The 12708-nt window shown below is 42.8% G+C and overlaps 1 pseudogene; it reads left to right on the top strand.

The window, feature by feature from the left end:
* The first annotated feature begins 10035 nt into the window (after positions 1 to 10035).
* On the top strand, positions 10036 to 10574 carry LOC110552882 (TM2 domain-containing protein 2-like; annotated as a pseudogene).
* Positions 10575 to 12708: the final 2134 nt, after the last annotated feature.

Here is a 12708-nt window from a genome sequence, read left to right as displayed (position 1 = left end):
AACATCTTCAACCAGCTGGTCTAGCTGGTTGTCCACATGTAGAAAAATGCAAATAGATTCATATTTTTCACCCTGTATGAAACTCAAGTCCAAGTGGATCAAATATCTTAATGGAAAACCAAAAAAACACATCTTTTAGAAGAAAAAGTGGGAATCAGCCTTGAACTCATTAGCATAGGAGACAACTTCATGAACAGAACAACAACAGCTCAAGCACTAAGGGCAACAATTAATAAATGAGATTGCATGGAACTAAAAAGCATGAAACAAAAGGCAAAGGACACTGTCAATAGAATATAATGGCAACCTACAGGTTGGGAAAAGATCTTTACCTACCCTACATCTGACAAAGGGCTGTTGTTGGGTTGGTCTGATGCTTGTATTTTGATGCTAATTACTGGCCCTCAAGATCTGGTTACTGCCTGGACAAACCTATCCTTGCTGTGTAAACCTGCCTAAGACATTATACTTGACTGATTGATGAAAGGCCTAAACCCTAGGCAGGGCAAAATGGGATAGGCATGGCTAAGCTTCCCGGGCTTTGGGTTCAAGAGAACCATGGGAAATGACAGACAGGAAGAAAAAAGGAAGAAGGATGCCACAGTGGTTAGCATGGAGAAGGAACCACGCAGGCCAGGAAGAAAGACTCCAGTAATGGTATGGAAAGGACCAGATGAAGAATAAAAGCAAGTATTTATAAGATTATGGATGGAAGGTAGCCCATTTTGTAATACTCCAGGACTGCTTGACAGTGCCTGTATTTCTAACATCTCTCACCCTCAAAAGGTGCCATGTATGTGCAATGTTATTCTCACTTTACAGCAGGGAAAACTGAGTCTAGCGCTCTAAAAGATGTGTAGATGCTAAAATTAGCTCCAGAGATGGGTCCAGAAGAAAGGCCTGTTTGTTTCTCTAAGGTCTGACTTCTTACCATTTACTTCCATACATGTGACTATTTTGTTAGGATGGAGTTCTAGACACAGCATTTATAAATCAAAGGATGTGCAACCACTTTACATTATTTATCAAAAATCTTATAAGAGACAAGACACTTTTGGCAACTTCATCAAGCCTGAATCAAGAATCTTAAAGATTTAATTTGGTTCCAAAGTGCCTTTCAAAACTCAGTGCTATAATCTTTGGCATGAAGGCCATATTCAAATTAGAGAAAAATGAGTTTCTTGTTTATGTAGATCATAAATTTTCTGCCAAGGCACAAATGTGAATCTAAGAGGTCTCAAATTACAGAGTGAGTGCTTAGAATTCATGGCATCACACACTGAGTCCTCTGCTTCTGGTGAATCGTGACCAATCTTTGATGAGTAATTCAGACCTGAGGTTGTCAACATGAAAAAGGGGGCTCCCTCCAACCTGACTCCAAAGGCAGAGTTGGTGTTTTGGACAGAATGTTCACATTTCTCAACAGACTGTCATTTCTTGATAAGTGGAGATGTATTTTTTTTTTTTTTTTGTTAGTGACTTGGCTGTTCTGTGGACCAACCAGTTTGATTACAGCCTTAATTTTGGTATTAAATACAAGATTGAAAAAGCACCGTGTGTGTGTGTGTGTGTGTGTGTGTGTGTGTGTGTGTGTTTGCTCTGAGTAATGTTGGTTAAATGGCTGTATAGGACCAGTCTTGGGTGAGTAAAAATAAATAAATAAATAAAAATCATACTTTGTGATATGTTAAATTTTAAAAATACTTTCTTTTTGATAGGAAAGTGTGGATGCTTTCGGGTGGCCCAGTGGTTAGAATTCAGTGTTTGAATCATCACGTCATGGACATGTTTGTTTCTCTGTCAAGGAAATCTCTCTTTTTTGGGTAGAGGAGGGTGGAGAAAAGGATAACAGTAAGGATGTTTGAGATACTGCTCCGCCCTAAAGTCAAAGCTATGGGATAGTTCCCATTGAATTGTTGGCCAGAGGTGTACTGAACAGTCCCAAAATCCAGGCTGCTGTCATTGCTCTTGGTTGCTCACTAGAACTCAGAGTTAAGACCTAATTGCTGCAGACACCACACATACTGGGTACAGGACATGAAGAGATCAAGTTAGTCCTGGCCAGGAAACTTTCTCCTTGCTGACTAGATCTCACAGAAGGGAGAGTTGCTCTGTAGACAACTTCAACAATCTTACCCAGTTAAGAGCACTATGAGCTACAATAATGACCAAAATGGTAAGATATGCTCGTGAGTGCTATGGTGTGGCATGAATGTTATAAAGGTAACATTCTTATTTCTCCACAGGAGAAAACATGTGCCTGCTACTAGAAATCTGGGCAACGACCCATGGTTGGGAGCCCACAGGCCTCAAGGGTGAACCTACTGCTATTCTTTTCCTAAATAGCCACAGTATCAAACTGCTTCCTAAATTCATATCTCCATACCCATTGATTAATGCAGCTGTCAGACCTCATCGGAGAAGTTTCTTTGTGCAGCTAGTGCAAAGTAGTTAATGCAGAAACTCACAGCTGCTCCAAGTGCACAGGATAAATGTCTGTGTGGTGCTAAGGCACAAAATGGGACAGCTATATGCCTCCACACCATTGTCCCCTTAGGAATCCTGCCTCTGGGTGGGAATGATGGAGTAGTATGGGGGAAGAAATTGCATGCTACAGAGAGAGCAGTCCCTCACACAGTGGCCTGCAAGATGGCATGAGACCTGGGGAGCAGTAAGAAAGCTGGGTCTTAGACTTTTGCAGAAATGGAATAATTTTCCCATGGCCCTGGAGAAAAGCTGAGTTTCATCTTCGTGCACATAAAAAGATTAAGCGCTTCCCTGCTCATAAGAGCTGCCTGGCTGCTCTTACTTTTAAGTGAAGGCGTAACAAGATGTTAGCCAACAGTGGGAGTATGGGTAGGTACCTAGACCAGGATAAATAGGGTACTTGGTTGGCTGTTATGAAGGTGCTGGTTAAAAGCTTAAAGAGAAGACATTAACATGAATTCGTGTTTTTTCTTCAGTGGCATCCAGCTTCTTGGTACAGGTTTTCAGAAGTCTGTGTTGTGATTGACCAGTATGGGGGAGGGGGCTGAGACAAACACAGTAATCCAAGAAAGGTACAAGGGAGCCTCCAGGCTATTCAAAGTGATAATGCTCACTGTGGGCTCTAAGAGTAAAGACGGTATGAAGAAGCTGGGAAATGTGGATCAACCACTGATTACAAATCACTATAGGCTAAATAATTCCCTCAAAAGATATTTAGTCCTGATCTCCGTGTTCAGTCTAGGTTAACTTACATGACTGCACAGGCTTTACAGATGTGATTTATGATCTCAAGGTAAGGGGCAGTCTGCATCACCTGTGTGGTCCTCAATGATCCTTAGAATGGATGCAGAGAATGGTCAGGGTCAGAGAAGAAGGCTACATGATTACAATAGCAGAAAGTGGAGTGGTATACTTTGAAGTCGGAACCGAAAGCCATGGGATTCAGATGGCCATGAGAAACTGAAAACAACAAAAGATTTTTTTCTCAGAACCTATGGAAGGAACAAATCTTGTTGTTGCCTTGACTTGAACTGATTTTAGCCTTCTGTTCCCCGGGATGTGGAAAACATATTGTGTTGTTTTTGGCTGCAAAATTTGGAATAGCAACAATAGAAACTACCGTGACCCCAGTCAGGCTGAGGATTTATTGAAGCTGGGCTATCTACCAGGCAGTGAGCTCAAGAGATGGGAGAGTGTAGTCATAAAGGAGAATACTTCCAGGGTATGAGAGTGCAGTGGTTCATCTTCATCAGCAACTTAACTGGATTAGGAGTTGCCTAGGAGACACACCCCTGATGTGTCTGTGAGAATGGTCCCATGGAAGTTTAACTGAGGAGGAAAAACTCATTCTGGATGTGGGTAGCACCATCCTACAGAGTAAAAGGGATGGAAAGGAAGACAGCTGGGTACCAGCAATCATCCCAGTGCTTCCGACTATGGATACAGGAGACCACCCCCCCTCCCACCATGTCTTTTCTGCCATGATTGATTGACTGTACTAGCTAAAGTCGTGTGTCAAAATAAACATTTCCTTCCGCAGATTTCTTTTCTCAGTTGATTTATGACAGCAACAGCAGTAACTGACAAGGCCAAGACATTGGGATATATAGGTGAGGCAGGACATGAACACAGTCACTGAGGAGAAGGACCTCAGAGGTTAGAAGGACCATTAAAAGGAGTTGTGAAATCCTCAAAAGTCATGGCAGATATGCCATTAAAAATTGACAATAATCCTGGACCTAGTCTTCTGGGAAAAATGTAAGTGCCTTAAGTCCATAGATGACCATAACATGAAGGCACAGCAACTGATTTAGTCTGATGAAAATGGCTTTACAACTGGAAGAGCATAGAGAAGATGAAGAAAGTAGTTAAAAAAAAAAGGAACAGAGATATTTCCCAGCTCCAGGCTCATGGACTATCATATGAATGCTGTGGTAGATAGAATAATCAACACTTGATGGGGCTAGAAGGAAATCTGTGCCCCAAGGCAGACTAGAATTGAGGTTATTGGGCAAGAAAAGTGAGGGCAAAGCATGTGAGAGATTTTCCTGCTCACTATCTTGAGCTCCCAGTGACCTGTAGAAAGGGTTTACTTGGAATAGGAGTTAGAGGTAGATGCACAGAGATACAGGTGGTGAGAATTTGAAAGATGAAGAAGGATCATAGCTTCCCAATGGAGGACTGGTAGGAAAGTGTATCCCACTGTTTTCACTCTACACAAGTGCTGGAGTTTTGGCAGATATAAAGAAATAGGAGGGATTGCTATATGATAGTCACCAAGAAGGTTCTAGGGCCTTCTTGGCAACAAAAGGGCAAAGTGTCATGTATAAACAAGCTTGAAAGTGATATATCTCACTTGGATACTGAACTGCCATGGGCTACATCTGTGCATGGATCTTAGGTTATCTCCATGCATAGTCCTTGGTTGGAATATCAGTCTCAGGAAAGACCCCTGTGCTCAGATTTTTTGGTTCTGTTGCTCTCCTTGTGAAATTCCTGCCCTCTCCAGATCTTACTGTTTCCCACTTCTTTCCTAGGATTCCCTGCACTCTGCCCAAAGGTTGCCCATAAGTCTCAGCATCTACATTGATAGTCTGCAGGGCAGAGCTTTTCAGATTGTAATAGGAACAGGGACTGTCTCTGACATGAACTGATTGGCCTGCTCTTTAATTACCTCCCCCTGAGGGGAAAACAGCATTACCAGGCCACAGAAGAAGACAACGCAGCCACTCCTGATGAGACCTAATTGACTAGAATCAGAAGGAAAAGAAGTCCTCCCCTTTCAGTGGACTTGGGGAGGGGCATGCATGCAGAGGGTAGAGGAAGGGAGGGATTGGGACGGGAGGAGGGAGAGAACCACAGGGGGGGATACAAAGTGGAAATAAATAAATAAATAAATAAATAAATAAATAAATAAGAAAGTGATATATCTCGATAGGAAGGGAGGGGACATTTGATAACCATAATATGATATTATATATAGAGAAAAACACCTCATGTTCTGGTTTATTTTCACATCAACACTGGAAGGCATCCGTTCCCCAGACTCCACAAAGATTATCTGATCTTCAACAACTATCAGGGAGGCCACAGCCTGAACAGATAATAAACCCGGGTACCATCTTTCAAAGCATTTTTCCTTCTCTAGCCAACACCAGGAAAACTTAAAAACAGTATCCATCTTGTGACTGAGAGATTTTACTTCAAACCTGTAGGTTTGTCAGTTTGGACTTATGTTCAATATACTCATGAAACAGCAGTTTTATTGATAAATGGAGAGAGGCAGAGTAAGAGTGGATCATGGCAAGACACTCCGGGGATTAACGGGGATGCTCCGGGTAAAAAATTAAAAACCTGCATGTGGGAATGACTTTTTTTCAATTGTTTTTCCTCACTTGTTTATTCATTTATTTATTGAAAATAGATTCTTCTCTCATACAATATATGGCAGCCACAGTTTCCTCTCCCTTCACTCCTCCCTGATTCCCCAACCCTTCCTCTTCCTTTGATCCTTGCCCACTCCATTTCCCTTCAGAAGAGAACTGGCCTTCAGGAGACAGCAAGCAAACACAACAAAAGCAGATACAGTAAGATGAGGCAAAAGTTCTCCTATCAAGGCTGGACAAGGCAGCCCAGTAGGAGGAAGAGTCCCAAGAGCAGACAAGAGTCAGAGACAAACCTTCCACGGTTAGAAGGAAGGTTTGTCTTCCTTCAGAAGTCCCAAAACCACAAAGCTAGCAACCATGACATGTATGCAGAGGACCTGGCGCAGACCCATGCAGGGCCTATGCTCGACGCTTCCATCTCTGTGAGCCCAGGTGAACCCTGCTTATTTGATTTCATGGATCCTGTTCTCTTGGTGTCCTCCATTCCTCTGATGCCTACAATCTTTCCTCCTCTTCTTTTTTTTTAAATTAAAATTTATTACAACTTATACATTTTGTATCCCAGCTGTAGCCCCCACCATCATCCCCTGGTGATCCTGTCCTCCCTCCGTCCCTCCCTCTTCTCCCCTGTCCTTTCCCCAGTCCTCCTCCCCTTTCATCTGACCCTAGCCTATCAGGTCTCACTTTTTAAAGAATGAGTTTCAAAGAATGTTTGGCACTCAGAGTAGAGTCATTGGGAAAATGAATGTCAAAGGACCTTGAGCTGCCAGGAGAACTCACAAAAGTGAAGTGGAAGGGGAAAAAATCTGTGGACACTGGAGAGGCTGATGTGGTATTATTATTATTATTATTATTCACTAATATAGAGTCTTGCTCAACAACTGATAGGAAACTGTGCTTGCTGTAATTGTCTTCTGGAGAGGGTCAGAGGATTTAAGTTGGTCTTTTCACCATGTTATGTGGCTGATATGATACACTATCCTACAAACCTGTTTTTTATTCAGAGTGATGTATCAGGAACCAAGCACTGTTGTGAAGACCAACTGCCCCTTGAGGTCTGAAGACATTTTTTCCATAAATGAAACATCAAACATTTTTCTTTGCCATACCACTAGGGTCTTTGGCAACCATTAATCAATACAATCTGAGAGTTGAAGGACTTAGGAAGGAGACTTTGAAGGGCTCCTGGAAATGCTCATCCTCATCTGAGGAGGTGTTTAATTTCTGGCCCCAGTCCTCAGCATATGGAAACTACCATTGGTTCTCTCTCTCATGAACTTGGTTAGCTAAATTTACTATCATCTTTTTAAAAGTAGACTCTGAAGAGTCTCTTTAAGCTCTAACATTCTATGATCTAAAGCTAATCTCCTCCTACCCCTAGAGTATAATGTTTATAGTATAATCTTTAAAGCAAGCAGAGTTTGTTGATGAATGACCCATTTCATAGTTCGCCCTCTGAGCAGAAATAATCACATAGGCATTTGACTCATCCTCCCATCATCCTTGAAGTTTCGTGTGATAATAGGCGACTGCCATTTGCTGAACAGAGCATAGTTTCATGATTACTGTATTTGAAAATACTCTAATAGTTTCAGAATGACTGAAAAACTGGATTTGCTCTAGTTTAGTCTCATCTTTGGTCACCAGTAGCCAGATAGAAAAACAATAACAACAACAATAAAGGAAGCAAGTATCTTAGTTGTTGCAATTGATTTCTCCCAACACTAAGCACTGAGTTTCTTGGCAAATGGCCTCTTGCTAAGATCAACAGCTTACTCTGCAAGAAACACAGTGGAGGAAAGCCTATGACACGTGTGAATCTCCCAATGAATCCCAGGTTGTGTGACCAGTACCTCCCAGGATATTCACTAGTTAGCTAGCTCTGAAAGTGACTGCTCTCTTGGTCTAAGTAAAAATGAAATTACTTGAAGGGGAAAGATGGATGGTAGTGAAGATGGACAGGGGAAAGAGATGTGCAGGATTGGGCGGTGTTACAGAAACCATGGACGACTGAATTCAGGTCCTAGACACCTGTACAGAGAGATGAAAGAAGACCAAGGTAGACCTCTTGCTTTTCTCTGTTCACACAAGTCAGTAGAATTGCATGGCTCTCTCCAAGGGGAATAAGCACTTTAGGGAAACATAGTAAGTATTCTAAAGAAATGCTTGGTTTTCGGGTAGTTTCTGTGTCTGCTGAATTAATAATTCTATGGTTCACCACTGAACAAGAGAGTATTTCTTTTAACCAGTTTACAGAGGTGGCGGTGTTTGTTTTGTTTGGATCACAAAGGCTTTGTCCTTTCCACACAAAAAGGAGTTTGCTGAAGCTATTTCCTTCCTATTCCACTCTTGAATCAGTTGAGCTGCAGACCACAGCCATCACAGCCATCAGAAAGAAAAGTCACCTAGACTTGAGGCATGGAAATGGACACACACACACACACACACACACACACACACACACTATGGTGGAAAAAATGTATATATTTACCCCAAATCAACCAAGCAGATCTGAAAACTACTAAAGATTCCTGTTCTAGAAGATGACATAAAGACAAGGAAGGGTACAGGACGTGCCATTTTTCTGCTATAGAACAATGCAGAGAAACCCACTTGTGTTCCTCTCTGCTCCTTCTCCTCATCTTTCTCCTAGAACAGGTTTGAGAGCAGCTGGGTGGAAAGCAATTTGGCTGGCCTTTATCAAGAATATCTATTTTTTGGGGGTGAGAGCAAGTAAAGTTAGACTACTTGGCCTTCTGTGACCTTTCTCAGTGCCCACCTTAACTAGGCTTCAGGTTCCTCATCAACAGTACTCCATACATGGCTGCCATGGGCCCAGGCCACCCTAGGGTTGGACACTATTTATAACTTCCAGACAAGTCTTGATATCAGCTCTGGCAATTCCAGACAGAAAAGATGTGCAAAGGGCCACATTGAGGTGATTGTTCAGTGGATACCAGTCCCAGCACAGTGCAGAGACAAGCTGGCATGTGGACAGGTCTTTTCCCATCCCTTCCCACGCTCCTACCCTCCCTGCTCTGCAGACACTCAGCCTTTTGGGCTCTGACTCACAGAGTGCTATTCAAACTTATCCTGCTCCAGAAGTGCTGCCATTTCTTCTTGCCATTGCCTCCCTTTGAGAACACAGCTCCTTTGAAGCTGATCGCAACTAGGTTTTTGTTGGATTGTTGACATCAGGGCTCCATAAAGCGATAGACACCAACACTGTTACTGGCACAGGACAATAGCAACTTATCATCTGATGAACGCCTTGTGTATCAAAGACCCCCTACCCCCAACTATCCATAGAGCTACAGCTCAGCTTGGTTCTCTACTGTTGATTCAATCAACTTGACTGCTATCTGCCTTGTCACTTGTTCACACGTTTGGACCTGGACCTGATGAGTCTACTCCAGGACTGGTCCCTTTGTCTTTGCAGCTGGCTACATCTTTATTCTCAACTCCAACTCTTTCATGTCCTGACTTCTATGGTATCCTTCCTGTGATTGGCTTGGATTTCTTATCTTATCAATACAGACTCCATTTTGTTTCTATTAGCTCATTTCTGATACCCCTCGAACTTTGCTGTAGCTTCTTTAAATTGAATTCATTCTGTAACTCATATAAATGCATATATAGACACATATTTTTGCTGTATTCCGTGTGATATGAGAGTTAAATATTAGTCATAACAATTGGAACAAAAGAACCTCCATTCACCTTTGCTAGATTGCCAAGGTAGGTGGTATTATCTTGCAAATTACTGCTATTCAAGAAGCTAAACTTTATGAATTTGTTATTATTCAATAAATTCTGACATTGTGGAAAGACATAAATATTTCTGGCATAGTGTGCTCACACCACCAATTAAAATGAGAATCAGTAACATTTGGACAGCTGAGACATTTGCAACTTTTCAAAAAAAGTAAAAAAGTCAAACTTAACTATCTAACCGTAGCCTATCAAGTCTCATCAGGACTGCCCAAATCTTCTTCCTCTGTGGTCTGGTATGGCCACCCGGCCAGGGGCAAGTGATCAAAGAGCAGGCAACTGAGTTCATGCTACCGACAGCTTTTACTCCCCTTATTAGGGAACCCACATGGAGACTGAGCTGCCTATGGGCTACATCTGAGCAGGAAGCCTAGGTCCTCTCCATGCACGGTCCCATGCATCAGTCTCTGCAGGGCTGAATATCTTACCTTCAGGTGCTGCTCACCTCGAGGGTCCCATGGCCAGAGCTTGGAATACAGGAACCCAACTCTCCTGTCATCCTTTGCTCTTACCTGCTGGACAAGTTCATAATCTGTGGTGCCCCAGTGAATCACATTGGAAAAGCAAGTGCACCCCAGGAGTTTGGCTATGGTTGTCTCAAGTTTGGAGATCAGGCCTACAGTGATGTGCAACACACTTCAGTTCAGTACAGAGCCCCAGAGGGAATTGAGTGTGCCAGCCCCAGGCCCTTTCCATGAGGAAATAAGCCTTGTATAAAGCACACCAGACACTACTGCATAACCACACTTCTCTGCTCCTTCTTCCTGGGATGTTTCACGATTGCGTCTGTTTGGGACACACTGGAACAGCAGTTGAGAAAGCTCCTGACGCTTGGGATCTGGTGGTTTGTCGACCTTATTTTGCTGATTACTGGGTAGGGGGGCGGGGCTGATGCCAAGTGATGGCAGCAACTGACGCACTGTCTACTAAAAACTGCTGCTCTTCCGTGCTGGCAAGGAAAACAAGCGCTTGCCCGCCAAGCTCGTTACTACAAGCTCCGAATTCTCTGAACATCACCGCCCTCTTTAGAAGGACAGATTGTTTGTTCACCCCACGTCTTACCTAAAACAACAAGCAGGATTCTGAGAGGCCGGTCATACCATTCCTCATGTACAAAAGATCAAAGACAGTGACTTCTCCCCACAGATCATCCTCGGTACTGTTTCTGTGGGGCTGGATCTTCAGCCGTTTGGAGCATGCGGACCCAGCAGGACAAACCAAGTGAGCGTTTATCTGTTCACAGCCTTTTGTGACCCTGAATTTTCATGCACAGATCAGAAGCTTCGCCAATGAGAAATCTACAGCCAAAGTAGAAATGACCGTGAATTCTAATACACACCAGAACTCTGAGTCTGTGAATTTAAATTACAGAATGAAGTTTTAAAACCTAGAAAAATTAACAGTAACAACAAAAACATTTCTGAAAAGAACTTGGTCACATGATCACATATTTGTGCACAAAAGACTGTGATGTGGAAATTTCCTGTCGTATTATCAACTACCAGATTATGATAGATTTTCCTCAGCCCTCCTGACTTCCTCACATCATAGCATCCTGTAAATGCCACCCTTGAAGCAGCTGCTTCCAAGTCATGATTCTCCTTCCTCATTGCATCATTAGCACCTGCAAGCATGTTTCCTGTGTGACCTCTGGTGCTGACCCTGGATTCAGTTCCTGAATCATTCACTTCTTACTAATTTCCCTCAGGCATGGTGCAAGATATATTCTATCAGACACTGAAGTACAAAGGGGGAAAGCCCACCAGCAGCCCATTAATAAAAATATCACTGAGCTCTCTGACACAGCAAGTAAGGGATGGGGTGTTGATAACACAGTGACAAGGCCCAATCTTTTGGGACAAGGGCAAAGGCCCATGCATAGCTGCAGAGAGGCTGTGGGTGTGGTGCCTGGGTTGTCCAGGCAGGTGAAGATGGTCAGGCAAGTCACCTTCGAAGAGCTTAGCCTGAGCTGAGCGTAAAAGAACTTCCTTCTTGCCAGAAATGAAGAAAGAAAACACTATGCTATGTTCATGCAAGTACATGATATTTGAGGTGACCGCAAAGGCAGGAAATACAGTTAGAGGGCAGGTACCAACTGAAAAACCATCTGAATTTGCAATGTGATGTGGTTCCACTTCAAACAGAGCCACTGGAAACCACTGGAGGCATTCCATCTACAAAACAACCAAACTTAGGTTTACAGGTAGAGCACCATGGCAGTGTGGGGAAGGAAAAATTAAGAAAGGCTTAAAATAAAGAAGCAGAGCTTATTCATTAACCGTCCGGCATTCTATACGGAATGTTTGCAAATGAGGTATACTGTTGGAACTGACAGGAGGCAGAGAGAGGCAGGCAGAACATAGGGTAGTGAAGCTGCCCCATGATTCTACAGTGTCATGATAGACACGTCACTACACATTTGGTCAAACTCATAAAATCCATAAACACCGAGAACAACCTATGATGTAAATGATGGGTGTTGGGTGATTGTATTTGTCAATAGTGATCAACCAGTTTTATTAAATGCACTATTCTTGGAATTGGGATATGACACCAATAATGAGAGGCTGTGCACAGATTGGATAAGGGTATTTAGGAGATTTTGCTGTGAACTTAGAAATGTGTGTGTGTGTGTGTGTGTGTGTGTGTGTAAAATTAGAGAGCAGAGAGGGAAATAATGACAGATTGAACTAGAAAAATGAAGATGGAGAGAAAAAAGATATTCAGTGTTAAAAGGGTTGATAGATGGAAGGACAGAAGAAAGCATGACAATGGCACTTGGTGTCACTAGCATGTCTCTGAGGAGATAGTAATATGTATATACCCTCACAGCGAGTATCCTATAAGAAGTGAATTTCTGGAGGAAAGTTAGTGAGGATGGACAGTGGCAATCCTAGAGGTGAGGTCAGGCAAACAGTTGATTTCACAGCCTGAAATCCAGTGCCAGGACTTGCCTGGAAGTTGGAGGTGACAACTGTGTGAGTCAGGGTTTAAAGCATGATTGTGTGTGGACTAAATTGCACAACATGAACTGACAATGCAAAGTCAGAGCATGTAAGAGGCT

The sequence above is a fragment of the Meriones unguiculatus genome, chromosome 15 (assembly GCF_030254825.1).
Source record: "Meriones unguiculatus strain TT.TT164.6M chromosome 15, Bangor_MerUng_6.1, whole genome shotgun sequence".
Taxonomy (NCBI): Eukaryota; Metazoa; Chordata; class Mammalia; order Rodentia; family Muridae; genus Meriones; species Meriones unguiculatus.
The sequence above is the reverse complement of the archived record's forward strand: the minus strand, read 5'-3'. Positions and strand labels throughout refer to the sequence as shown.